A 26322-nucleotide genomic window follows, 5' to 3' on the forward strand; every position below is an offset into this window, starting at 1 on the left:
AGTTAGGTACCATCTAAGTCTGTACTTCAGTGCCTAACGAGATATGACTTACAGGGCTACAGATGCTCTGCAACATACAACATGTAAAAAATTGATATAAATTATATTCTATTGTTTAACAGAATGAATAATCACAAAATTAAACGCAATAAATTTTGTATTCACTTGATGGCCCAAGTAGCAAAACCATGACAGAGCTAGGAATGGACTTCAGATGGCTTGAATCATAAGCTAGTGTGTTATCCATAGTGTTGCCAACCACACTTACCATCCTTACACTTACCATTTGAAGCTTATCTAATTAGCACAGCACAATAAATGAAAAGCACTGTGTAAATACAGAACTGTCTCTTGTAATCTGTTTCACAAGAGCTGAGGCCTTTCTCTTTCTCTCTTTAGAATTAAGAGGACATTTCTAAGATTGTCTATTCATTTAAATGAAGATTTGTTTACTTCCAACTGTGCATCTGTCAACTGCAACAGTGTCCTTTTAACCCTCTCTCACTGCCAGATTTGAGTGTGCTACATGAGCCTAAACCGAATGCCAGTTACTTACACATTCTACTATTGTGATTTGTAGCACTTGGTCTCTTTGTTAATTTTGCATAAACTCCTCCAAACACCATCTGTAATGAAGGATGTGTCAATTAGTGTGAATGTGTGAGAATGAGGAGTTAGGAGAAGAAAATCTGCTGCTACTATCAGTATAAGAGAACTGACGGGACATTAGGGAGATTAACAAAAACTATGTTGCTGGATATTGTCTGTTATAGTGAGAATATTTTTGGAATAGGCACCCTCCCTTTGGTTGGATCAATCTAGATGTATGAGCCATCAGATCGTGCTGTAAGACCCATCTATTTATTGTAGTGGTCTTCTGCTCAGGTGGGCCTTAGTAAGAAATCAGGTGTGTGAGAGTTAGGTGTTTTGAGATTATGTATTTGTAATTTATGGCGGGATGCTACAGCCTTGATTAGGTACTCCCTTTTTTGTATGAATCTAATAAGACAATTGAACTTTTATCTCACTTGTACATATCTCTGCTGTCTTATCTACCTCATTTTCAATAGAAAAATTGAAAATCTTAACTCATAATTCCCCCCATTCTGTTTGAAAACCTATATTGTTTGGCCAGAAATATTTATTGTTCAGGTTCTCATGCTGTGGGGTCTCGACAGCTACTGGTGTAATGTTGCAGTTTTTCCCTGAGAAAAGAGTCAGAGAAGCAAGGATGCACAACTGAGGATTTGGCCTCCTAAGTTGCTATGGTGACTCCATAAAGACATATAAAGATACTTAGTCACTTAATCTCCAGACTTAGACCCTTAAATCTCATTTTGGAGCACCACTGCCTGTCATGATTACTGCCTAATGTCTAACTTGGAACATAAGGTTTTTTTCAGGACAAGTTCTCTACGTGCCACCTAACCCTATCAGCCATGTGTTCTGCCTCCTGTAGTTTCCTGGGTGCCTACTTCCCACCTCAATTTCAGAGCAATCCACAAACTGAGAGACAACGGGTCCCTGGCTACAGTAGCCCATGGCAAAACCCAATCAGAAGAAGGGGCTTTCAAAATCTGGGGGTGTCCTTTTGAAAGGTCCCTGTCTACATCTGCAGCGTGTGTTTCAAAAGCGGCGCTTTTGAAACACATGAGGCTGACATTATGCTGATGAGGTGCTGCATATTCATGGCGGTACCTCATTAGCATCTGCCAAAGTGGTTCACTAGCATTCCCCTTTTGAAAGACCAAGGGTAGCCACATCCTAGGTGTTTGTCTTCCTAACTAGTGTGTGGGAACCAAGTGGGCAGGTGTGCTCTGAGGCTGTCTAACTTCATAGATGCAGGCAGGATCATTACAGAGAATGAATTTCAGTCTTTCGCTATGCATATTAATAGTTAATTATTTAGCTGAAGTTGAGGCATTGAGGTAGACCCTTATCGTAATGTTCGACAGCCTCATAGGCAAGTCACTTACCTAAGAAGTAGTGCATCAGCAGGCAGAGAAGGGACTTCAGCCATAATTAAGTGGGTGTGATTCTAATGAGTTCTGTCAGGGATAGCCTCTTGGCACTATGTTATTTCACACTTCATCAAGGACCTGGAGGAAAACACAAAATCACTGATAGACCTTGCACATAACAAAAAAAAAAAAAAGGGGAAGTGATAAAAGGACAGACTGCTAACACGGAATAAGTTTCATTGCTTTATAAATTGGATGCAAGCAAACAGTTGGCATTTTAATATTATTAAATACAAATGTGTGCATCTGAGAACAAAGAACATAGGCCATAATTACAAGGTGTGGGGTTCTATCCTAAGAAGTGATGACTTTGAAAAAAGAGTTTAGAGTTGTGGAGCATAATCTGCTGAACATGAGCTCCTAGTGTAACACTGTGGCAAAAGGGCTAATGCAACCTTTGTATGCAGGAATCCTGAGTGGGAGTAGAGAGATTATTTGACTTATTTGGTGCTGGTGCTAAAATACTGTGTCCAAACTGGTGTCCACAATTCAAGAAACATGTTTATAAGTGGGTTCTGAAAAAAGCTGTCTGAATGATTAAAGCACTAGAAAACATGACACACTAAGGCTATGTCTATATGTGCCCCCTTCTTAAAAGGGAGCATGGCAATCAGGGTGATGGGAGATTACTAATGAAGTGCTGTGGTGAATATGCAGCACTTCACTAGGCTAATTCTCCCCCGTGGCAACTTTGAAGTGTCAAACTTCAAAGTGTTGGCATGCCGTGTAGCCACGGGCACTTTGAAGTGCCAGCACTACTTCGAAGTGCCTTTACTCCCCAGCATTTTGAGAACTAAAGCCAGTTCAAAGTAGCACGGGCAATGCTGCCACTTCGAAGTTTAACACTTCAAAGTTGCCATGGGGGAGAATTAGCCTAAGGAAATGCTGCATATTCAGTGCCATGCTTCATTAGTAATCTCCCATCGCCTTGATTACCACCCCCCTTGGAAGAAGGGGGCAAGTATAGACATAGCCTGAGAGACTCTAGGAGCACAATATATTTAGCTTAACAAAGGGAACAGTAAGGGGCAACTTGATCACAATCTATAGCAGTGGTGGGCAATAACTGGCCTTTGGGCCAGATGTGGCTTACAGGGGTTAGGCCCCCATGGGCCACCTGGGGGTTTAACTGTGCAAGCCAAAGTCTGGTCACTTGAAGCTCCTGTTAGCTGCTAATCCTTGTTGCCAGACAATGAGAGTTGTAGGAAGCAGTAGCCCAGCCTGTGCTTCCCCTCACAGGTCCTATTTGCCTGGGAATTGTGATCTGCCACCAACAGGAGCTGCAAGTGGCTATACCTGAGAAGGGTAAATAAAGTGTCAGCAGCCCACCAGGGTCTAACCCTGGCACAACACATTTAGCCCTCCAAGTGGCTTACTGCCTGATCTGTAAGTACTTACATTAGAAACAAATATTTAATAATGGGTTCTTCAGTCTAGCAGAAAAAAGTATAACAATCCAATGACTGGGCATTGAAGCATGAGAAATTCACCAGAAATAAGGCATACATTTTTTACAGTGAAAAAAAAAACCACTGGAACAACTTACCAAAGGCTGGGGTGAACTCTCCTTCAAAAAAAACTGCAAAGTCAAAATTGGAATTTTTTTCTAAAAACTATGCTTTTGGAATTATTTTGGGGAAGTTCTGTGGTCTTTGTTGTGTAGGACAGCTGATTAGATGATCACAGTCATTCACTCTGGTCTTGAAATATATAAACAGCCATCAGAGGTAGACCTGATACAAGATAGTTAGCTGGTGGCCAGGTAATGTGCGGTGAGGTACTCCCCTGGGTCCTAAACAACCCAGTTTTTTTACTGTTAGAGAGACAGCTCCTAGCACTCTCACCCACGGCCAGGCTGTAGTAACCAAACGGTTAAAGTTCTTTTGTTGTGCCGGCTGTGTTGCAGTGACAAAAGGGTTAACAGCAGGGTCAGGCGTAGAGCTTAACTAGTTACAAGTTTATTTAAGCTACAGTTATAAGCGTGCGGTTACAAAAGGCTATTGTTTACTTCTTATATGCTAGCAAAGTACAGGTGTTAACAAGTTACGTTACAATCCAATACAAAGATATCTGTTACCATCTAACACAATGATATCTTGGCACAATGACATCTAGTTACAGAGCTCTAATTCTTTAGCTGTGCACAAAAAAAGTCAGAGACCTAGCATGGGTGTATCTTACCCTCTCTGCGTCTCTCGATACCAGTGTAGCCAAGCCGGATCGGTCACTCAATTCCGCGGAAAGAAGAATACAAGGTTGGGCGTCCCCAGTTGTGGACCTCGGGAGGCAATCACCTGACCCGACCAGCAGGAAGTTGGTTGAATGCACTCAAAGTTAGAGTTCTGCTGGACCCATCTTTTATACCCCTTTTGGGTTATGCATTCTCTTTCTTATCTATGGTGCCAGATCATACTGGTCTGTCTTTGTGACATCAGTTTGTTACAAGGGCATTTCTTACTTAGTTTGCACTTGTAAGACAAGAGATAAACAATTTAGGAGTACAGGACATTCTTTTGTGCGGGCGGGGCACGTCCCCTTCTGGGTGATTGTGTGTGTGCATCATATTGATCAATGCCAGCTGGGGTGATTTCTGAGGGTCCCCCCCCCCCCTCATGTTGACAGTCTGGCCTGTTAGCCTTCTAGCTGTACTTTCTGCTTCTCAGGGTCACGATAAGCTAGCATATCTGGGCCTCAATGAGGGCATCAAAGACTGTGCTGTCAGCAGCCGTTTCCGTGCCCTGTGTGCTCCTCAGTGTGGGGGGCAACGAGCAAGCTGGCTTGTAAGGGGGAGACTGTCTGGCTACAAAGATATATGTAGCTGACATATGTATATCAGAATTTCTTATCTAAACAAACTTTAGCAAAAGTATATGCGTTTTCTGATTTTTTTTTGATGATGCCAATATATTAAAAACACCCAAACCAACCATTTTCAGTTGTTTTCTTTGCCAAAAATATTGCTAGTTTTTAATTTTTAATTAGGTCAATTATTTTTACAAATGATTTTGTTTCTTTTACTAAAATTTTCCATGGGGACAGGGAAGAATCCATATTTTCACTAGCCTGTCATCCTGCATAAAAACTTCCATCTCTAAAAATTATGTGTAAAACCCATGAAAATGAGAAAAGAGCAGTGGCTTGGTAACATTTTACAAACGTTGCTGGGTTTTAAGGCCCTGGAGAATCATTTTCCATCTACAAAAGAGGTAGGTGTATTTGGAAGCCTGCAATACTGCCCATACTTTAACACCCCTATCTCATGAGTATTGCAAGAATATAAATAGTGCAAGTAATTTTAATTTTTATTTATGTGCATGGCTTGGTGTGAAGAAAAATGAAGTGAGCTTCTCAGCAAATGATCTTGATGGTCAAGTTACCGTCTCAAATCACCCCTTAATGAAAACTGCTTACATATATAAGCCTTACATCTTCACATAACATTTATCAATTCAATTCTGATTAAGACGTAAAATCAAGCAACAAAAAACACATCCTTGTTCACCAGCTTGAAAGTGAAGGAACTGTAATACATCCTTGTTCACCACTTTAAAAATATTATTAGAGTTAACTGGGACAGAAGGACCATCTAATTTAGTTTTCTTAAAATAGGAAGGAAAACTGTTACTATGGATCTTATTTCTTTAACCAATTGGGACACTCACTGTTGAACAGCTTGGCCTTTAAATTGCAAACCTGCTCTTCCCTCCAAAACCTTCAAAAACATAAATACAAAACCAAACCTTAACATTTGGCTTCTGTAACAATCTTACAGTGGTGTTATTCTTCATCTTCCCACTAGATGGAACCCAATACCTCAAAATAAAGAATATATTTAATCATTTAAATTGTGCTGTGCTGTGTGGTGACTCTGCAATAAAATCTCCTAATCTGAGGGGTTGGGATGGCAAAACAGGATGACAGCACAATATAAATATATTCACTATGGAGGCTGTTGCAGAAGCCATTTAACCATTACTAGTATCATGCTTAAAATTAGGCAGAGATGCTGGTGTTGGGTGTGTCTCTGATCCCTCTCCAGTTTAGCATTGACGTAGCTCCAAGGAATTCACTGAAGCTAGTGCTGTTTTGTACTCGTGAAAGAGAGCTCAAAATTGGCCATAATGCTTCTGTAATTCCTAATGCTATTTTTATTTTTGTTATTAAGTAATCTAGCATTGACCCAGGTAGATTTCATTATTTCACCGTTGCATACAGATGGCAGACTAAGAACCTCTGAAGTATCTCGCCACTTGAAAATGCTAATCTGACACATTTACTAAAAGTTAACAGTTCTCAAACTGTGTGTCTGGACCCCACAAGGGTTCGGACACCTCTTTAATGGGGTCTTCAGGGCTGGCTTATTGCTACCAGGGCCTGGAACCACAACCTGAGCCCCAACAACTGGAACCAAAACTTAAATTCAATCCCCATTGACTGGGGCATTGTGATTCATACTTCAAATTCAAGCCTGGGTAGTGGGATTATGGTTACAGTCTGCCCCCACCCCCCAGCAAGGTGCTAAAATCTTTGGTTTTCAGCTTCACCTCCCTTGCCCCAGGCTTCGGAACTTTGGCAGGCTCAGCTTTCATCTCACCTCCTGGAATTGTGTAGGAGTTTGTGTTGTCAGATGGAGGTTAGCACAGTGCAATGAAATCTGAGAACCATTAATTAAATTATGTCCTACTATTTGTGTAATTTTTTATTGTGTAGAGCAGTACGTTATTTTTAACCTTATATTAATTTATTGTCATGTCACAATGATACTTTTCTTCTCTAATAAATCTAGCTTTTTGTGCAAGTACTTTTCACTACCCTTGAATCTTAGATTAATTGCCCCTTAACACTTCTTCTTTTAAAGGGATCAGTGCTAGTCACTAGTAGTACAAATCAATAATCTTAGCATGGTAATAATTAAGGCAACTTAACCATGTAATGGAACTGTGGACATCAGTTCCCATTATGTACACCACTTAGTGGTACATGAGCTACATCCCCTAGTCGCAAGCCTCATCTTTCCCACCTGGGAAGAGGAATCCTGACCACTAGCTTCAGCTTCCCTCCCAGTGGGGTATATGTACAAGGAACTCTGAGACTTCAGAAGTGAGATAGAGAAGAGATTGGAGGTAGAGAGACCATGGTTAGGGAGAAGAAGAACATGGAGCAAAATTAAATGTCTGGGAGAGGGCAAGAGGATGTGGAGGACACTCTGAAAAATGGAGAAACACTCATTAAAGAGGAAGAAGAAAAAAGGTGGGAAGAGACGTTTCAAACAACCTTGATAAAAAAAAGAAATCTAAGAACAGAGGTGCAATTGTCCTCAAGTCAAAAAGTTAACTACGGAATGGCTGCAAAGTCAAATGAGGCTGCTTTTTCTTTCTGAACACCTCCATTGACTTCTAGAGTTGTCATGGGATGGAACATCTAGTTAATGATGGCTGCTATTCTGTGGTTTTTTAAAAGTGCTTTGGGTATGATAGATGATAGCATCAATAATCTTATCTATCAGCAATGTCACTGAACTAGTCATGTTGTCTGGATGCCAAGCATTGCCTCCCAAAACAGGTCCTGTTCTCTTTGCTGAAAGAAGGATAGAATAACATGGGAGGAAAATGAAAGTGTAATAAGGACTTCATGAAAGATAACTTAAAGTAGTGCATTATTGATATTGGCACTTGGGAGATACTTGTCCAGGATTACTCAAAATGGAGAAAAGTCTTAGAGAATGGTCCCTTGCATTGTGAACTGACCCACTGACAAGCTTAGGAGGACAAGAGGCACAAGAGACAAATTTCCAGTCATGGTCAATAACCTCCTGCCGTAACTGGAAACATCTGTTCTCACTGTAATAGAACTTGTGGAAGATCATGGAAGATGATCATAGTTTGTAATGAGTGATTGCATGGCCCATCCCATAATCTTAACATATCTCATCACGTATCTGGGCTCAAATGAATTATAGTCGATTCCTGGACCATAGAAGGTTAATGTACACAAGACAGCTGTGTAAGTCTGTAGCTTCACAAATAACAAGCACTCCTATACTACCTTAAATACAAGCAAATATATTTATTTTGTGGGTAAGAGAAGTGGGTCTTACCCATGAAATTGTATTATCTAATAAATAAACTTGTTAGTCTTTAAGGTGCTACAGCCCTGTTTGTTCTTTCCTTACAGTGTGATTCTAATCTCAAAAGTGACTTCCAAAAAATGACAGTGTGAGCCTCTATGTGTCATGGATTTCCAGATGAAATGTTCTCAGTGTACAGTAACAGGAATACCCTGCCATCTGCCAGCCTGGCAAACTCAGTCAAAGTTCCATGATTCAGGTGTGTTATTTCTTTCTGTTGCAACATCATCTCCAATATCAAGGTGGCCTAGGTTCATATTAAGTCTCAGTGACACCAGTGAAACTCTATTCTCTTCAATAGTTTTGCATACCTATATGTCATTAACATTCTGTTGTGGGTTAAAAGAAAGAATGGAATCTAGCTCTCATCGGGGTTGGCCCTGAAAGGATCCACCGGAATAAAAAAGCAATGAAAATCACAAACAGCAATCTTTTCAGGAGAGATAGTTCTTTGTATGCATTTTTTATGTTACTTCACTAAACCGGATGAAGATTCTGATTGGTGTCTCTTGTGTTTATTGCAATTTATATTTTAAAATATGATATGATCAAGTATATAAGCAACAGATGCTGTGTCAAAGACTTTTTATATATGTAATTTTGAGAGCAGAACTAGTCTTTTCAGACTAGAATCAGCAATACCTCAGAATATGAAGGAAAAAAGTTCAGGTCTTGGCATGTAGGTGTATTCTCCAATACTTATTTTGAACATGATTTGTTATTATGGCCACATGCAAGGCATCAGCATAAATATTGGTGCTCACCATACATTTCCCATTTTTTTTTGCTTTGCATCTTATTTCTTTTGGAAATGGAAGTATTTCCTTTTTTAGGCACTCAGAATGATTTCTCATGATCCTGCTGAGTCCCATCTCATTGGACCAATAGTGAGCCCTGGAGGAGGGAAGAAAAATCAATATAGGCATCATACACATCCTTCCACTCTTCTGTCCAAATGACCAGCAAAGTCTACTTGTGCCAAACTCTATCTAGATTAGGGCGGTTAGATTTTTATTACAGCGTCAAGCTCTGTCATCCACTCCTTAAATAACACACTTATCTAAATTTGATTTTGATGGTAACAGATTCTAATTTAGCCAATTAAGGAAAAGGACAGTTTCACTTGAGTGCTCTACAAAATACAGTGTATTTGGCTCGTTGCTGCCCTTTCAGAGTGCTATACGCTCCAGAATGCTTCAGGTGTTATGAGATCAGCAGACATCAGGTCTATTTCCTAAAACTGTGTCTTCACTTACAACTGATCTTGTTAGTTGTTCATTGAAAGGTAGAAGAATAGTCTTATTCAGCACTGAAGGGACTAAATACTTCTTGAGAGACTGGAGAATTGGTATTCCTGGTTGACTTGTCAGATAAATTGAAATCCCCTGATCAGCATTCCATCACTTCACAAAGGTCTTTCTGCCCATTTCCTAACCTGCTTTTCACCCAACACATGACATTTATAATACTTTCCTGTGAACATTCTTTAAACACTTTAGGTTTCATTGTAATTCAATTTGCTTCTTGTGATCATCAGGATTTCTTGCCTTGTTTTGTTTTAACGTGTTTTTTCACTTGCACAAGGCAAACACTGTAAACTCCAATGGCCCAGGTATTTTATAAAATCTAGTTCCAGATTGATCCTCAGCCACATTACTACAATGCGTTAAATTCAAGGGCTTTATGCTAAAATAATTTAGATGCTGTTATACACTTTCAAATTCTTAACAATTTTAAATGCCTCCCGGTTTATAATTTTTGAAAAATGAACATGAAAAAAAGTCCTCATCCACAATAGCATTTAGACACGTAAATCCCAGACCTGAAAACCACTATCATGTCTCCCCTCAATCTTCTCTTTTCCAAACTGAACAAGCCCAATTCTTTCAACCTTTCTGCTTCTGGGAGCAGTGTAGAGCCATGACAGACAGAGATCCTGCCTTAACCCTGTTGCACTTCCAGACCTTAATGAGTTGCTTGATGGTACTGACCAGAGCCGCGAGGGTCCATTTTTGACCACACAGATACTGGCAATCCTACCCTAAACAGTCACGGCAAAGAGACTCAAGTTTCTGTGTGTTGCCCAGAAACACTGACCCAAATTCTAGTGAGCCCATGATGAGCTATTCCACTACAAGCCAGCCAGAACCCCACGCCGGGGGGTGGGTGGGCAAGTTTCCTCTCTCATTCTCATGCTTTCCTGAAGCTCTCCCAGACCCGCATCTGCTTCCCTTTATTCAATGGTTAAGGCAGCTTGAGACAGCCACGGATAAGGGGGAGCTGTCTGAGTAAGGAGGAGGGAGAAAACTTGTTGGTCCTGGCCTCTGAGGATAGAACAAGAGGCAATGGGCTTAAACTGCAGCAAGGAAGGTTTAGGTTGGACATTAGGAAAAAGTTCCTAACTCTCAGGGTGGTCAAATAGTGGAATAAATTGCCAATGGAGGTTGTGGAATCTCCATCACTGGAGATATTTAGGAACAGGTTAGATAGATGTCTATCAGGGATAGTTTAGACCATGGGTGTTCAACCTTTTGGCTTGCCTGGGCCGCATTGAGTGAAGAGGAATTGTCTTGGGCCACATATAAAATATATAATATAGTTAATGTATATGAATCACATAATAATGTTAAAAGTTTACGATCTTGTGGGGCCGCATTACTAGCTGTCCAGGGCCTCTTGCGGCCCACGGGCTGTGGGTTGGACACACCTGGTTTAGACAGTACTTGGGACTGCCATTGGGGCAGGGGGCTGGACTCGATGGCCTCTCAAGGTCCCTTCCAGTCCTAGTGTTCTATGTTTCTATGATTCTATGACCTAAGGTTGAATGTGATTCAGGAAACTCCCACTGAACTCTGTAGGTACCTAATCTCTTGGTGCCTAAGATCTTGGCCCTAGGCGTGCCCCACTCTATGTCAGGGCGCCTATCTCTCACCTAAGCCCTAAGCCAGACACAAAACAAGGGAACATAGTTGTTTGTACATGCCCCACATACAAGTTAGACAGTCTGGCACGCAAACACAGAGATTGCCTGTCAGACTGAGTCCCATTCAAAATTTAGGAGGTGCTGGTGCCAGTGTCATTTACCTCATGCATCTAAACCATAACTGCTAGTCCAGTGGTTCCAGCACTGTCTGGAATTGCTGGACATACAGGGCCAGTGTTCACTCTAATTTTTTACATCCACATGCGGAATGTATTTTGTTATGTACACCAATCTGCTGGTGACATGTGACACATAAAATCCATATTGATATACACCTCAAAACTCAACACACACAGACAGTGGCTACGTCTACTAATGGGAATAAGGGGACTTCGAAGTAGGAGGGGTCCTTTCGAAAAGGAGCCCCATCTGGACGAGACGTGCGGCGGCAAGCCGTGTCAATTTTGAAGCATCGCTGCTGCCCGCATGCTAATGAAGCGCTGAATATGCATTTCAGCGCTTCATTAGTAAACTTCGAAATGGCCATTTCGAAGTTTGGGGCACATGTAGACGCGGCCAGTGTGTGGTAGAGGTGCAGCCTAGGGGTTAAGAGCGTGGGACAGGGCTTATGGCTGGGTCAGAAGTCTGAGCTGTTAGGGGGTGAGGGCTCTGAAGGGGGGGCAGGGTTGCAGGGTTCGGGGGTACAGCAGGAGGCTCTGGGCTAGGGTGGGGGGTGTTGTAAATTCCTCTTTAGAGAACATGTCCCTGACCATGGGCTGTGAGGTTTGTGTGTGCCTTCCACTACCCTTTACCAGATAGCCTCGAGATTTCAAGCATTATTAAATTAAAAGTTGGATTTTTATTGACTTAACAGTGTTCCCCACTAATCCGCATATGAATGAAACTGAAATATAAAAGGATTTATTATAAAAAACAGTGTTAAAGTGACTGTATGATATAGGTATAATATAAGGTATGGGGAGTGACCGTTAGGGTCGCCCGTTGCCTATGCATATTCATGAGCTAATTGCCTATTCATGAACATTGGTTTGAATTCAGATGAATGGATTGGACCATTTACGATGCTCATGAATATGTAAACGGAATGTGCATCCTGGTTGCCGGGGCAACGCAGGTGCGGACCTGACACCTGCAAGTGTTCAACCAGGTCCGCCCTGGCTCTGTAAATTCTGGAGCCCAGCCCTGGCTTTCTCAGTCCGTCGGGGAGCAGCAGAGAGAGGACAACGGACGGAAGAGCAAAAGGGACAGAGTTCAGAGCTGGACTCAGCCTTAAGCCGAAGATTCGACGAAAAGTGCTGAAGCAGACCTGCGTGTCAATCTACGCACCCCAGCCACCGCGGGACGCAGAAGCCTTTTCGAAGAGCTCTGGCTAAGAAGCCTTTTTGAAGAGCTCCAGCTAAGACCAGAAGAACTGAACTGAACTCACTGAAGCCCTCAGATTTTACCTGAGGCAGGCTCGCCAGGCAGACCGCGCCGGCAGGTGCCCTGCCTGGGGAGCCGCTTAAGCGGCGGCCTCTGCTGGCCGGCGGCGGAGCCGCTGCCGCTTTTCTCACAAGGGGTTTTTGTTAACCACGCTGGCCTTTTCCCCTGGCCTTCTCTTTTCTCTCCTGTCTTTCCTATCTGCCTGCCACGGCTGCCAGTAAAAAGCGCGCCGTGAGGGCCTTCTTTCCTAGCTTGCTGTGGAGACCCTCGGGCCCGGAGCCCGGAAAGACAGATCAGGAGGATAGGTATTTACCATCTGATCCCCACAAACACTAGGTTAATTAGTTTAATCTAAATGGAGTTAGGGTTTATATTCTTCATTTTGTCAGTAGTACTGTTAGTGGTAGCATTAGTGGTACTGATCCCTTGTTGCTGTTGTTACGCACAAGGTAGATCAGAGAATAATATTGTTTAAAGCGTCTTAGATTGTGTAACCCTGTTCCCGGGGCTTCTGACTGTAAAGCACAGGAGGTGGTCTAGCTAACCTAGCCGCTTTACTTCTGCATCCAATATAGAAGATTAGATTAAGGTTTTATTTAAAGGGATCCAGAACTGATTGCTCCCTCCGCTGGGTAGAGCTCACCCAAGCGGGGGTTGATGCACAGGGGGATAACCTGTTAAAGGGAAAACCCCAATTAGGATTCTACATATAATAATATAATAATTTAAGGGGATAACCCATTAAGGGCGTACCCACATTACACAAATCCCTGCAGGGTCTCATAAGACCTCAGGCGTTGCCAATAAGTCCTGAGGTGGCCTTAGGAGGCAAGTGTCCTATTTAAGACTGAGGAGTCTGTACTTACACTTATTAATTATATACATATATAAATAAAGTCCTAAGGTAGTAGCCTGCGAGTTACTTCTGGAGGTCCCATCTGCCTGGCCAGCAGAGGCAACCTCACTTAGGCAATTAACAAATCCATCTGTTCCCTTAGGCTGCTGGGGACCTAGGGTAGAACAACACCGGCCATCCTCATCAGTGAGGAAAGTGCTCTGAAGGGGGCGGGTGCCCCGAGTGAGAGGAAGATAGTATTGTCTAGCTCCTCCCGGGGCAAGGCAGTAAAGGGGCTCTCTTACTAGAGGGTTCGACATAGCAGCTCCCGGGAGGCCTCATACTATAGTCCTTTTAAGCCCAAATCAACCCATTAGCTGGAAGCCTGTTACCAGGGTAAACACCCAGGCATAATAATAATAATAATAATAATAATAATAATAATATATGTATACATTCTGGAAGCCCGTTACCAGATAAAATAACCTGGCACAATTATATAGACGCATACATATTAATATATAATATAAACACATATACATAAATAGATTTACATAAATATAGGAATATTATTATCAGTTCTGGTTTGTTCTTTTCCCTTACAGTGCACGCAAGGAAGAGCACCGAGTTGTGCACCTTCGGGACTGTACCGTAAGTTAAAGAGGGTTCAGTGTAGACACTGTATCTGCAACAAAATACAACTAAGGGCTACTAGTTAGTTAATCCCAAATCCCGTGCTAAGACTCAGGGAGCAGGGAGATACATAGTTGTAATTTCTAGAAATATTTAAAAGACATAGTAACAAAAACAAAGTATAAATAGGGAATAAATAAATAGGAAAGGAAAGTGTCACATTGTAAACAACCCGGCTCTTGTTCAAAATAAAAAATTAGTTTGTGGACAGTTGACCCCTCGTCTGTCGTCTTTTCTGGGGAGCAAATTGGCTCTGTCACACACCCTGTAAAGCCCCTTTGGATCAGGTACCGTTGACTTCGATCCAGGTAGCGGGGTAAAACCTGGGCTGGTGCTTGGTGTCTGGTGGGAAGTCTTAGACAGCCTTATAGGCCTTTTGGCTGTCTCTGTATTGACCATTGCAGCTTGACCTGTGCCAGCCTTTCGAGATCGTTAGGGGGGAAGGGAGTACTCATGATGTGAAGGGTGTGAGCTCTAGGATGGGGTTGGGCAGGAGGGATTTGGAAGGTATACAAGCTACCCCCATCCCTCTCTCACTGCTGAAACTCTGGGACAGGTGAGAAATGCCTCTCCAAGCCCAGAGCAGCTCCAGCAGTACTTGGCTGGGGAGGGGCAAGAATGCATAGCCCTGGCATATTCAAGCTACCCTGTGTAGGGGCAAGGGAACGGACATCCCTCCTTCAGCCATCGTAGGTTCATGCCAGGGCTGGGCTGAGGGCAGAGGAGGGGCCCATCTCCACTGGCTGCAACAAGCATGGGGCAGCTCTGTGCTGGGGCCAATGAGTGGAGAAGTTTCTTCCCCAACTGTGGCACTTCTACTTTAAGTATGGTAGCTCTACATGGAGGCCAGCAGTCAGGGGGCTTCTCCTTCTGCAGTGGGTCCAGGACTCGGGGAGAGACGTCTCTCCCCAACTTAGCTGTGACCCCTTGTGTGGGGATTAATAGGCAGCTACATGGCTGCACAGCCACACAACCTAGAGGGAACTTAGCTCAGGGTCCAGTCACCCTGTTCCAGTGACTCCATCATTATTTATCCATAGTGGAACAGCTGTGACTGGAGAGACTGAGAGAACCCTACGTCACAAGACCATTCAACTCGGTGATTAGAACATTTTGCTGAGGTGTGGGAACCTCGTGTTTAAATTTTTTCCCCACCTCTAGCACATGTGAATGCTGCAACCACTGGGATAAAGGAATAAAATGGGCACTGCACCCTCCTTCTCCATCCTGACTTGGAGAGAAGGTTCTTATTTGCCAGTTACTAGTAAAGGAAAGCACCTGTAGACAAGCCTTAGGATATGCCTACACTATAAGATAAATCTGAATTTCTCAGTATCGATTTTGTAACGCTAGATTTTATAAATTCGAATCTGACTATACTCACCCCCCAATGTGCTCATCAAAAAGTCAACTTATTGTTGCCAGACTCAATTGGTAAACATTAACTGTTGCAGCAGTGCATTGTGGCCGCTAGCCCCACTCCCCTGGCTCCTTGTTGGGGCAAGGGATGTGGGAAGATTTCAGTTGGTGGCCAGTTTAAGTAGTTTGCTCAGGTGGCTGCTAACCCCCACAATTCCAAGCCACTGGGGGAGACTTCCCCCCAGCAGCAGTAATTCCCCCAAAATCTTAGCCACCAGGGGAGACTTCCACCTGGTGGTAGAAATGCCCTGAAAATATTTTTGTTGGGGGGTCAGTTGAAGCATTCCCCCTGGATGTCTTCAAGCCCCCCAAAATCTTTCTTACCCTTGGAGCCCTAACTGAACACAAGTCAGGACATGGTGTTGCCTGGCAGCATGGTCAGCATACAACTGCAGGTGTGTCCTTTTTTTGGGCTGGGGACTACCCATGTGATGTGATTGAGTGCAGGAAAAACCCCGACTGCATGGCACCTGCAGAGGGCAGAAGACAGAGCATGCACAAATGTAAACTACTGAGAAGATGTTTCTTGGCCTCTCCCAACCCCCACAACAATCTTGCTGCCAGGTGGTGTGGCAGGACAGGGGCAGAAAAATATGCCAAGTGTAGCGACAGACCCACAAACTCCATGCTGGGGCTATGTGTAATGGGTAGATGCGTTTATAGAGCTAATAGCAAAGGAAGAAAGACATTTCTCAGCTGCTCATACAAACATGAGTCCACAGCCACAGGCTTCCTGGTCCTGATTTGAAATTCACGGTGTTCCTGTTAACTAATTCCAGTGCACCTGGAGAGCAGTGGCCAGAGTGGAGCATTGAGGGGCATTGTGGGTTACATACGGGACACCTCTGGAGGCTAATAAATTAAATTTTAAGATGTGGTGCTTTCACACCGGCTTTTAACCAAACTCTTACATTTGAACATGAGACTACAACCAGGAGGTACTAAGATATTGTGATATCGATATTAGTGCTCCCTAAATCGAGCTAATGGAAGACAGTCACATGGTAATATCAAGCTAACTGCCTTAAATTAGAATTTATCTCATAGTGTAGATGTAGCCTAAGGGTCCTATCAGTGAGAGAATGGTGCAGCTTAAGTCACACCCCTCACTTCAAAGTCTCCTATGAGCTAGTTTATCCAGCTCCACACTGAGTACACTGGCGTTTGTGGATCACACCCAAAAGTACCTATTTCTCCCCATATTGGGTGTCTGCATGCCTGTCTCAGCCTCCTTCAATCACAGTGTTGTTTCTGTATCTGTTTAGGTCCCTACCAGGTACATGTTGTGACACCAAGCATTATAATAATTTACATCCCTTTCTGGATCTGGGCTAAAATCTCCACTTGCATATTAACTTACTCCACTTAAAATCTCTACATCTGGCAATGGTGAAGTGAGATGTTTGTCCATATGCATTGCTTTGCCTGACTGTGGCTTAATTTGGTCCATATCCTTATGATGAAGATTTATGGAAGCATAAGCCAATATAGATTTTGGTCTACCTGCATCCTTCATAGTGATCAGTGTCACAGAAGGGCTGTTTCTACACAGAGAAAGTGCCATGCTAATAAATGGCCTGAAATATGCTAATGAGGCATGAATGTAAATTTCTTGTGCTTCATTAGCATAAGGTCACATGATGCTGTTCTGGACTCCAAAACAGCATGTAGAAGCACGGCCACTGGGGTGGGCGGGGGGGGGGGTCTTCCGAATTTTCAGGAAGAAGGAGCCTCCAGCAGAAAAAGTAAGGAGAAAGTGGCATGTGTAGAAACGGCCAAGATGCATGGTTCTAGAAAGAGAGCTAGTTAGTACAGGCATCATGAAAAAATGAGGCTATGCTGCAAAAATTTATCTAAAGCTTTCCCACCTATGAAATATCCCAGATTATTCTCTCATACCAGCCTGCTGTGTATCTATATCATATTCACACAGAATGCTAGAGCAGACTATGCTATTAAAATGATCAGGACTTGCTGTCTGTACAAGCTGAAAACAAAAACAAAAACAAAACAGAAACACCAGTTACTGCAGCTATGTATAAACAGTGAGTATACCTATACTGCAGAAACCGAGTGTGTCTGCAGCAGGAGTAATACCCAACCTAGCTCTAATGTAGCTTGCTGGACTAGTGGAACAGGGCTGCCTTACCAGGAAATGCTTCATCGTGAGCTGTACAAATCCCCCTCCTTCTCCCTGGAATGCTGGGTAATTACTCAGTCAACGAGTCCATACTGCTGTGACTTCACTGCTCTGCTACCGGAGCTAAATAGGTTAAAGGAAACTGTGGTATCTCTCCTCTAGCTGCAATCATAACCTATTTGTACAAAGTATAAAAGGGGCAGCCAAGTTAGTCTGTATCTTCAAAAACAATGAAAACTCCTGTTGGATCTTATAGACTAACAGATATTTTGGAGCATAAACATTCGTGGGCAAAGACCTGCTTCATCAGATGATTCAGATATTCACATAACGAAGCAGGTCTTTGCCCAAGAAAGCTTATGCTTCAAAATATTTGTTAATCTATAAAGTGCCACAGGACTTCTTGTTCTATGTGTACAAATAATATAATTGGAAAAGGGGAGAGACTTTGGGCTGATTAACCCTTCTGTAAGTACATAAGAACAGCTGTACTGTGTCAGACCATAGGTTCATCCAGCCCAGTATCCTGTCTTCCAACAGTGGCCAATGCCAGGTGACTCAGAGGAAATGAACAGAATAGGTAATCATCAAGTGATCAATTCCCTGTCACCCATTTCCAGCCTCTAGCAAACAGGCTAGGAACATCCTTCATGCTCATCCTAGTTAATAGCGATTGATGGACCTATCTTCTGTGAATTTGTCTAATTCTTTTTTAAACTCTACTATAGTCTTGGCCTTCACAACATCCTTCAGCAAGGAGTTCCACAAGTTAACTGTGCTTTGTGTGAAAAAATATTTCCTGTTGTTTGTGTTCAACCTGCTGCCTATTAATTTCATTTAGTGACCCCTATTTTTTGTGTTGTGTGAAGGAGTAAATAACATTTCCTTACTTACTTTCTACACACCAGTCGTGATTTTATATACCTCTATCATATCCCCCCTTAATCACCATTTCTTCCAAGCTAAAAAGTCCCAGTCTTATTCATCTCTCCTCATATGGCAGACAGTCCATACCCTTAATCACTTTTGTTGCCCTTTTCTGAACCTTTTCCAATTTCAATTTATCTTTTTTGAGGTGGAGCGGCCACATTTGCACACAGTATTCCAGATGTCACTGCACATAGAGTGAATGTTTTCAGAAGACTATCCACAACAACTCCAAGATCTCTTTCTTGAGTTGTAACAGCTAAGTCAGACTCCATCATTTAATATGTATAGGTGGGATTATATTTTCCAAAGTGCATTACTTTGCATTTATTAATATTGCATTTCATCTACCATTTTGTTGCCCAATCACTCAATTTATTAAGATCCTATTGTAGTTCTTCACAGTCTGCTTGGGACTGAACTATTTTGAGTAATTTTGAGTCATTTGCAAATTTTGCCACCTCAGTCTTTATCCCTTTTGCAGATCATTTATAAATATGTTGAATAGGACTGATCCCAGTACAGACCCCTGGGGGACACCACTATTTACCTCTCTCCATTCTGAAAACTGACCGTTTATTCCTACCCTTTGTTGCTGATCTTTTTAACCAGTCACCCATCCAAGAGTGGACCTTTCCTCTTATCTCATGACAGTTAACTTTGCTCAAGAGCCTTTGGTGAGGGATCTTGTCAAAGGCTTTCTGAAAATCTAAGTACGCAATATCCACAGGATCCTCCTTGTCTACATGCTTGTTGACCCTTTCAGAAAATTCTAATAGATTGATGAGGCACAACTTCCCTTTACAAAAGCCATGTTGACTCTTTCCCAGCAAATTAAGTTCATCAATGTGTCTGACAATTCTGTTCTTTACTAGAATTTCAAACAGTTTGCCTGGTACAGAAGTCAGAATGACTGGCCTGTAGCTGCCAGGATCACCTCTGGAGCCCTTTTTAAAGATTGGTGTCACATTAACTATCCTCAGTCATCTGGAACAGAAGGTGACTTAAATGACAGGTTGCAAACTACCGTTACTAGTTCTGCAATTTCACATTTGAGTTCCTTCAGAAGTCTTGGGTGAATGCCATCAGGACCTGGTGGCTTATTACTATTTAGTTTATCAGTTTGTTCCAAAACCTCTTCTAATGGCTCCTCAATTTGAGAGAGTTCACAGATTTATTACCTGAAAAGAATTGCTCAGGTTTGGGAATCTCCCTCACATCCTCAGCCGTGAAGACTGATGCAAAGAAATAATTTAGTTTCTCTGCAATGACCTTTTCACCCTTGAATGCTCCTTTAGCATCTCAATCATCCAGTGGCCCTGCTGGTTGTTTAGCAGTCTTCCTGCTTCTGACGTACTTATATATATATATATATATATATATATATATATATATATATATATGCTATTACTTTTTGAGTCTTTGTCTAGCTGTTCTTCAAATTCTTTTTTGGCCTTCCTAATTTACACTTCACTTGGCAGAGTTTATGTTCCCTTCTTTTATTTACTTGGATTTAACTTCCATTTTTTTAAAGGATGCCTTCAAAAGACAACTCTCCAATACCAAATTTTATAGGCTACTTTCCTCAGATCCCACCGAGGAATACACTAAGAAACTACCCCATCTGCTCAGGACACTCCCTACACAAGCACAAGAACAGATTTATACCAACACACCTCTAAAGCCCCATCCGGGGCTATTCTACCTACTACCCAAGATCCACAAACCTGGAAATCCTGGACGCCCCATCATCTCAGGCATTGGCACTCTCACTGAAGGACTGTCTGGTTATGTGGACTCTGTCCTCAGACCCTATGCCACCAGCACTCCCAGCTATCTCCGAGACACCAATGACTTCCTGAGAAAACTGCAAGACATTGATGACCTACCAGAAAACACTATCCTAGCCACCATGGATGTAGAGGCTCTCTATACAAACATCCCACACAAAGATGGAATAAATGCTGTCCGGAACAGTATCCCTGAAGATGCTATAGCACATCTGATGGCTGAGCTCTGTAACTTTATCCTCACACACATTTCAGATTTGACGACGATATACACCTTCAAATCAGCAGCACAGCTATGGGTACCCGCATGGGCCCTCAATATGCCAATATTTTCATGGCTGACCTGGAACAGCGCTTCCTTAGCTGTCATCCACTAACACCCCATCTCTACTTACGCTACACTGATGATATCTTCATCATCTGGACCCATGGGAAGGAGACTCTGGAGGAATTCCACCGGGACTTCAACAACTTTCACCCCAACATCAACCTCAGCCTGGAACAGTCCACACAGGAGATCCTCTTCCTGGACACCACGGTGCTAATACACGATGGCCACATCAATACCACCCTGTTCTGTAAACCCACTGACCGCTATGCCTACCTTCATGCCTCCAGCTTCCATCCCAGACACACCACACGATCCATTGTCTACAGCCAAGCACTAAGATATAACCACATTTGCTCCAACCCCTCCAACAGAGACAAACACCTACAGGATCTCTACCAAGCATTCTTGAAACTTCAATACCCACCTGAGGGAGTGAAAAAACATATCAACAGAGCCAGACGTGTGCCACGAAGCCTCTTACTACAGGAGAAGCCCAAGAGAGAAACCGACAGAACACCACTAGCCATCACCTACAGTCCTCAGCTAAAACCTCTACAGCGCATCATCAGGGATTTCCAACCCATCCTGGACAATGATCCCCCACTTTCACAGGCCTTGGGAGGCAGACCAGTCCTTGCCCACAGACAACCTGCCAACCTGAAGCAAATCCTAACCAGCAACTATACACCGCACCACAGTCACTCTAACTCAGGGACCCATCCATGCAACAAACCTCATTGCCATCTGTGCCCACATATTTACACCAGCAACACCATTACAGACCTAACCAGATCAGCCACACCATCGTGGGTTCATTCAGCTGCACATCTACCAATATAATTTGTGCCATCATGTGCCAGCAATGCCCCTCTGCTATATACATCGGACAAACTGGACAGTCTCTACGTAAAAGAATAAACGCACACAAATCAGATATCAGAAATGGCAATATACAAAAACCCATAGGAGAGCACTTCAATTTCCCAGGCCACACAGTAGCAGACTTAAAAGTAGCTATCCTACAGCAAAGAAATTTCAGGACCAGAGTCCAAAGAGAAATTTCTGAGCTACAATTCATCTGCAAATTCGACGCTCTCAGCTCAGGCTTAAACAAAGACTGCGAATGGCTGGCTAAATACAGAAGCAGCTTCCCCTCCCTTGGTGTTCACACCTCCAGATCAACTGCTGGTAGTAGGCCTCACCCTTGCTGACTGAGATAACCTTGTTATCCCCACCGTGGCTCTGGCTTATTTATACCTGGCCCTGCAGATTTCCAAGACCAGCATCTGATGAAGTGAGTCTGTGCTCACGAAAGCTCATGCTCAAAACTTTTCTGTTAGTCTATAAGGTGCCACAGGACCTTTCGTTGATGATATTATGGTCAGTCTTACCCAGAGGTCCAGACACATTCATCTCTTGGACCAGATCCTGTGCTTCACTTAGGACTAAATCAAGAATTGTGTCTCCGCTTGCGGGTTCTATCTGCTCCAAGAAGCAATCATTTAAAGTGTCAAGAAACTTTATCTCAGCTTCCTATCCTGAGGTGACATGTACCCTGTCTCTATGGGAATAGTTGAAATCACCTATTATTATTGTTTTTTTTTTTTATTTTGATAGCCTCACTAATCTCCCTGAGCATTTCACAGTCACTATCACCATTCTGCTCAGGTGGTCTGTAATATATCCCTACCATTATATTCTTATTATTCAAGCATGGGATTACTATCCAGAGAGATTCTACGGTACTGTCAGGTTCATTTATGATTTTTAGTTCATTTGATTCTACACTTACTTCAATGTATTGAGCCATCCCACCTCTATCACAATTTGTTCTGTCCTTCTGATAAATTTTGTACGCTGGTATTACTGTGTGCCATTGATTATCCTCATTCCACCAAGTTTCTGTGATACCTACTATATCAATATCTTCATTTAATATGAGGCACTCAAGCTCATCCATCTTACTATTTAGACTTTGAGCATTTGTATATAAGCACTATAAAAACTTGTCATTATTTAGCTGCCTGCCATTACATGATGTAATTGAAAGGGACCCTGTTTTACTTAACTGTTCCTCATCAGATACTACCTGTGTTTTATCAGGTTTAGCATGCTTCATTCTTTCCTCCTTATGAGGACACAGAGAATTTTGAATAAGAGATCCTGCCTGAGGGGATACAACCATCCAAACCATGTGCACCTCTGCACCTGTTGGCTTTCCTGAAGCCCTTAGTTTAAAAACTGCTGTACAACCTTTTTAATTTTAAGTGCCAGCAATTTGGTTCCATTCTGGTTTAGGTGGCACCCATCCTCCCTGTATAGACTCCCCCTTACCCAAAAGTTTCCCTTGTTCCTTATAAATCTAAACCCCTCCCTCCTACACCATCATCTCATTCACACACTGAGACCCTGCAATTCTGCCTGTCTAAGTGGCCCTGCGAGTAGAACTGGAAGCATTTCATAGAAAACCACTATGGAGGTCCTGGATTTCAGTCTCCTACCTTGCAGCCTAAGTTTGGCCTCCAGGACCTCCCTGCTATCCTTCCCTGTGTCATTGGTACCAATATGTACTATGACCACCACCTCCTCCCCAGCACTACACATAAGTCTATCTAGATGTCTTGAGAGATCCACAGCCCTTGCACCAGTCAGATAAGTCACCATGTGGTTCTCCTGGTCATCACAACCCAGCTATTTATGTTCCTAATGATTGAATCACCCATAACTAAAACCTGTCTCTTCCTAAGGAGCTCCCTCCACTGGAGAGGTATCTTCAGTGAGAGAGGATACTCTGACATCATCTGGAAGGATGGTTCTGGCTATGGTATCATTTCACTCTGCTCTAGGTAGATGTTATCCTTCCCTGAGACTTTGATCCTCCTCAACAGCATCGAGGCTGTCAGACTGGAGGTGGGACCATTCTATTATGTCCCTAAAAGTCTCATTTATGTATCTCTCTGTGTCTCTCAGCTCCTCCAGTTCCACCACCCTGGCCTCCAAAATATGTATAGGGTCTCTGAGGGCCAGGGGATCCTTGCACCAGATGCACACATAAGCTATCTGCCCAGCATGCAGGTAATCATACATGCTGCATTGGGCGCAATAAACTGGATAGTCCCCACCCTCCTGTTGCGCTTCTGCCTGCGTTGTCTTATTAAACCTGACGCACATCATGTGGATTAAGTTAGATTATTATTGGCTTTAAAAATCCAGTTGCTAGTCCCTCCTTACACTCCCACTCTAAACTCCTTCGTAAAACTCCCCTGTTAGCTGCTCCTGTTTGCTAGCTCCTCTGTTTGCTTAGGGGCAGGCTTTATAAAATGACCCCTGCCCACCTCCCCCCGTTAAGGGTTCAGGGGTCACTCTCCACCTTGCCTACCCAGTTGCTAGGCTCAGCACATGGTCAGCAGGGATAGAGTAGGGATAAAAGATTCTTAAACAGTGTTCCTTCACTTAAAATAAACTAGAACTAGGAAGTAAAATAATTTATTGCATTGTAATACTGTCCAAAGGTTCAGGTGTTCAGATCCCATTTTGCTAGAGACTATATAGACACATAGGAAGAGATGGCCCCTATTCCAGACAGCTTATGATTTCATTTAGGACTAGAAGGGAAAAAAAAAAGAAAAGAACATAACAATCCATGAGGGGAACAGTTGTGTGGGACTATGAAAGTAACTAACAAGTTCTTATGTAGGCTAAGGTGCATCTGCGAACTATCCTGATGCAATGGAAATTAATAAAAGTCCAATATGGCTTTATCAGGAGCTCTTTCATGACCTGAAAATCAAACAGGAATCCTACAGAAGGTAGACACAAGGATGGATTGTTAAAGAGGCATGCCCAAGTAGCTCAAGTAAGTAGGAACAGTACCAAAAAGGCTAAGGCACAAAATGAGTTATACTACCAAGGTAGATAAGAGGTTCTTTACATACATCATGAGCAAGATGAAGGGCTTATTTGCTTAGCAGAGAAAGAGATCTAATAACTGATTACATCAGGAAGACTGAAGTGCTTAATGTCTGTCATGGTTCAGTCTTTACAGAAAAGTGAACACTTACCACAGTTAGTATTATCAACAAGTGGGGAAGGAACACATTAAAGAATGTTTAGGTATTGAATCAGCAGTGCTTGACGAAATTCATCCTAGGTATGGGCAGAGGGTATCAAAGGCACAGGAAAGCTCTGCATTCCCACATTGCCTGTGGTGTACACATAGAGAAAGGCTGGGGCAGGCAGGTGAGAGCAACAGTTTGCTTGTCCTCTTGGCACTGGGGTTGCTATGGATGTGCTACCTGTGCAGGCCAGGAGAGAGGCAGTGCCACCTCACTGCAATGGAGCTGGGGCCAGGGTCACACCACCTGCCCAGTGAGTCTGAGGGCAGGGTGGATCTGGCTGTGCTGCCTGCCCTGCACTGGAGCTGCACTGGAACTGGGACTGTTCTGGTGGCACTGCCTGCCCTGTTCAGGGGCTGGTGGCTAAGGGGATGTGGGGACAGCTTTAGGAGTGAAGTGGGGCAGGCCAGACAGGGACTGAGCTGGGCAGCATGCCCAAGGGAGGGTGGGGTCATGCTGCTCAGAATTCTGGGGCAGAGACCAGTGACCAGGAGGGGTTGTGCGAAGGGCCAGCAGCCACAGTGGAGAGGTGAGCTTCATTAAGTGTGTAAATGGTGTACTCAGACAAAAGGGACAGGGCTTGCTGGAGCTCCTCTCACAGCCAAGGGTTCACCATCACTCATGGTCATTATTAGGTGAAGCAATCTCAAACCTATCATTGAGAACTGATGGAGGACAGGCATGGGAAGGCTAGACAGTTGCAAACTAGGCAATTATTATTAAAAAGAGGAACAAAGAGTCCCTGTGGAATTTCAGACTGATCAGACTAACTTTGGCACCTGTAAAGATGCTGGAATAAAATGTTATACAATCATTCTGTAAGCTCCTAGATGAGAACCGGATGGTTACTAATAGCTAACTTGTATTTATCCAGAACAAAACATGTCAAATTAAACTAAATTCTCTCCAGGTATGAGGAAATAGTAAACATGATTTGTCTTGCTTCAGTAATGTTTTTGACACAGCCCTATGTCAAATTCCCAGAAGCAAATTAGCGAAATGTGATCAAATTGAAATTACTGTATGGTGGATGCACAATTGGTTGAAAGACCATACTTGAAAAGCATGTCTAGTGAGAGCCTTCAGAAGTCAGTCCTGGGTCCAATGTTAACTACACTCCTTAGTGACTTGGATCATGGATTGAAGAGGAGGCTCATAAAATTGGTGGATGATGTCAAGTTGCAATGGACTTCTAAAAACTTTGGAGGAGGCAATAAGAATTCAAAATCACCTTGACAAACTGGAAAAATGACTGGAATCAGGAAGATGAAACTGAATAAAAACAACTTCAAAATATTTCACTGAGGAAGGAATGAAAATGAAGTGTACACCTAAAAATGGTGACAGGTATGAGAGGGATACCCATGTTAGTTTGTATCTGCAAAAGCAAGAAGTCCTGTGGCACCTTATAGACTAACAGATATATTGGAGCATAAGCTTTTGTGGGCAAAGACTTACTTTGTCAGATACCACAGGACCTCTTGTTGTTTTTACCCAAAAATGGCTATGTGGTGGTACTGCTGAAAATGATCAGAGGGCTGCAGCAGATCAGAAATTG

General features: G+C 42.9%; 1 long non-coding RNA gene across 1 annotated transcript in view; it reads right to left on the reverse strand.

The window, feature by feature from the left end:
- Positions 1-1976: 1976 nt before the first annotated feature.
- Positions 1977-26322, reverse strand: part of LOC142005654 (uncharacterized) — a 47592-nt gene continuing 23246 nt past the window's right edge. Inside the window, exon 3 of the long non-coding RNA XR_012643095.1 lies at positions 1977-2099. This is a non-coding gene — a long non-coding RNA (uncharacterized LOC142005654). The remainder of the gene's footprint in view (positions 2100-26322) is intronic.

The sequence above is a fragment of the Carettochelys insculpta genome, chromosome 1 (genome assembly GCF_033958435.1).
Source record: "Carettochelys insculpta isolate YL-2023 chromosome 1, ASM3395843v1, whole genome shotgun sequence".
NCBI lineage: Eukaryota > Metazoa > Chordata > Testudines > Carettochelyidae > Carettochelys > Carettochelys insculpta.